Source organism: Syngnathus scovelli, unplaced genomic scaffold, assembly GCF_024217435.2.
Source record: "Syngnathus scovelli strain Florida unplaced genomic scaffold, RoL_Ssco_1.2 HiC_scaffold_57, whole genome shotgun sequence".
NCBI classification, from domain to species: Eukaryota; Metazoa; Chordata; class Actinopteri; order Syngnathiformes; family Syngnathidae; genus Syngnathus; species Syngnathus scovelli.
The window spans coordinates 107,501-110,972 of NW_026061638.1; positions in this window are offsets into that span (position 1 = coordinate 107,501).

The following is a 3,472-nucleotide window of genomic DNA, read 5'->3' on the forward strand; positions in this document are numbered from 1 at the left end:
CTTTGCGATGGCCCGAGGCGGGAAGCTGCGCCCCGTCCGAGTCAGACTCGGTCGTTGCGGCCCGCCCGGTCACGCGATGCGGCCAGGATGCGGAGTTTTGCCGGCGCTGGGGGGATCCGGAAGGACGAAGGGGCGACGGTGGCGGTCACAGCTCGTCGCCTCCGTGACCCAGACGGGACTGTGCGCACCCCGAGTCAGACTCGGTTCGGCGCGGCCCGCTGCGGCCGGCTGGCGAGGTGAGATGTGGGCCATTGCCGCGCTCCCGACGAACCGTTCCGGGGGGCTGGTGACGTCGCGCGTTCGGCGCTGATGCTGCGACCGGGAGGGAAGCTGCGCCCCGTCCGAGTCAGACTCGGTCGTTGCGGCCCCCCCGAGCCCGCACGCCTCACGCGGAGGGGTCATACGCCCCGGCGGCCACGATAGACGCCTCCCGCTTCGCGGTGGTCGGGAAGGCGTGTGCGGATATGTGCGGAGGTTGGGACTCGGGCTTGGTCTTTGAGAAATCGGTTTCGCGGTCGACCGGCGCGGCCGGCGGACGCCCACGTGGCGTGCCGCAAGTCGGATCGCGCGCTCGGCCTCCGTGGATGGCCTCTGGGTGAGGTTGAGCCGGGGCGTCTCGGTTTCGCTGCCGTACGGTTCGCGCTAGGCCTGCGCGGGCGGCGCGGGGCGCGCGCTCGCGCGGCGGCCTAGCGCTGGAGTGCGACCCGCAAGTGGGGAGGAACCGTCCACCCAACGCCGGCGGTAGCCGGGGCCGGTGGGGGCCCTACCAAGGCGGGTCATGGGCGCATGTCGGTCAGGTTATAAGAGTGTTTTTTTCGCTCCGGGCTAGAGCCGGGTGAGGTCGTCTCGAACCACGTGCCTGAAGGCCGCCTCGCGCCGGATTCGGCCCCGCTCATTCGTCGGAGTGACCGCCCGACGCGGGCATCGCTAGATTAGCCGTGGCCCCGATCCTTCCCCATCGACAGCCTTTCGCCCCCTTCGCTCCGGCCTCTGAGGCGGCCGGTACCCCTTTCTTGGATGAGACAGAACCCTTGACGGGCCGTTCGCAGATTTTTGCCCGGCCTGTGTTTAAGGAGGCGGCCGGTACCTCCCTCCTTGGATGACCAACAACCCTTGACGGGCCATTCGCAGATTTTTGCCCGGCCTGTGTTTAAGGAGGCGGCCGGTACCTCCCTCCTTGGATGACCTTCTACCCTTGACGGGCCATTCGCAGATTTTTGCCCGGCCTGTGTTTAAGGAGGCGGCCGGTACCTCCCTCCTTGGATGACCTTCTACCCTTGACGGGCCATTCGCAGATTTTTGCCCGGCCTGTGTTTAAGGAGGCGGCCGGTACCTCCCTCCTTGGATGACCCACTACCCTTGACGGGCCCATTCGCAGATTTTTGCCCGGCCTGTGTTTAGGGAGGCGACCGGTCCTCCGTAGCTTGATCGGATTTCCCTTCCGGCCTGTGTTTAAGGAGGCGGCCGGTCCTCCGTAGCTTGATCGGATTTCCCTTCCAGCCTGTGTTTAAGGAGGCGGCTGGTCCTCCCCGGTCGGTTGCCAAGCGACCGGGACCCGCAAGTGGGCAGGAACCGTCCACCCAACGCCGGCGAGCCGGGGCCGGTGGGGGCCCTACCAAGGCGGGTCTAACTTCAGGCGGTGCAAACGGGGGAGGGGGGTAAGGACGGCTGCCGGGAGCAGACAGCCGTCCCCGGGAGGGGGTAGTAGCTTCGCGGCGGCCACCGGGAGCAGACGGCCGTCCGCGGATTCTGCCAATGCCTGTAGGACTTTGAATATTTCACAGCCGTGCTGTGGCACTTAGAAAATTTTTCAGAGATGTGGCACTTAGAAAGTTTTTCAGAGATGTGGCACTTAGAAAGTTTTTCAGAGATGTGGCACTTAGAAAGTTTTTCAGAGATGTGGCACTTTGAACATTTTTGAGAGATGTGGCACTTTGAAAATTTTTGAGAAATGTGGCACTTTGAAAATTTTTGAGAAATGTGGCACTTTGAAAATTTTTGAGAAATGTGGCACTTAGAAAATTTTCTCTCTCTCTCTGGAAGTGCCGTGCCTTCTTCAGTTCTGCTATCCGAGCAGGGGACGCTTGCTGGCGGCCGTTACCAGCGCTCGGACCAGGCCCAATTGATTTGCATGGAAAACAATTGCGTCCCCCATGCTCGTTCTGACTATATTTTGCGAAAGGGGGGTAAAGTGATGAGTACACTAAGTGGGGGGACCAACCCATGTACTCTAGAAAAAGTACATGGGTTGACAAAAGACCAGTTCGTACTGCACCCCTGGTACCCAAACCCCTGGTACCTTTAGGCACTTAGAAAAATTTCGCCCAAATTTGGAGGTCGCTCCAGGGGAAGAGGCCGAATTTTCGCCTATTACGGCCGACCGCGGGAACCAGCCGAGGCGGACGCTTTTCGGCGCAAGAGCCGTTGGCACTTAGAAAATATTCGCTAAACTTCAAAGGACCTCCAGGGGAAGAGGCCGAATTGTCACTTTTTCTGGCCGACATCGGGAACCAGCCGAGTCGGACTCTTTACGGCGGAGCAGCCGTTGGCACTTAGAAAATATTCGCCAAACTCGGCCGGACTTCCAGGGGAAGAGGCCGAATTGTCACTTGTTCTGCCCGACATCGGGAACCAGCCGAGTCGGACACTTTAAGGCGGAGCAGCCGTTGGCACTTAGAAAATATTCGCCAAACTTGAACGGACCTCCAGGGGAAGAGGCCGAATTTTCACCTGTTCTGGCCGACATCGGGAACCAGCCGAGTCGGACGCTTTTCGGCGCAAGAGCCGTTGGAACTTAGAAAATATTCGCTAAACTTCAAAGGACCTCCAGGGGAAGAGGCCGAATTGTCACTTGTTCTGGCCGACATCGGGAACCAGCCGAGTCGGACTCTTTACGGCGGAGCAGCCGTTGGCACTTAGAAAATATTCGCCAAACTCGGCCGGACTTCCAGGGGAAGAGGCCGAATTGTCACTTGTTCTGCCCGACATCGGGAACCAGCCGAGTCGGACACTTTAAGGCGGAGCAGCCGTTGGCACTTAGAAAATATTCGCCAAACTTGAACGGACCTCCAGGGGAAGAGGCCGAATTTTCACCTGTTCTGGCCGACATCGGGAACCAGCCGAGTCGGACGCTTTAAGGCGGAGCAGCCGTTGGCACTTAGAAAATATTCGTTAAACTTGAAAGGACCTCCAGGGGAAGAGGCCGAATTGTCACTTGTTCTGGCCGACATCGGGAACCAGCCGAGTCGGACGCTTTAAGGCGGAGCAGCCGTCGGCACTTAGAAAATATTCGTTAAACTTGAAAAGACCTCCAGGGGAAGAGGCCGAATTGTCACTTGTTCTGGCCGACATCGGGAACCAGACGAGTCGGGCCCTTTAAGGCTGAGCAGCCCTTGGCACTTAGGAAATATTTGCCTTAACTCGGCCGGACTTCCAGGGGAAGAGGCCGGATTTTCACTTGTTCTGGCCAACA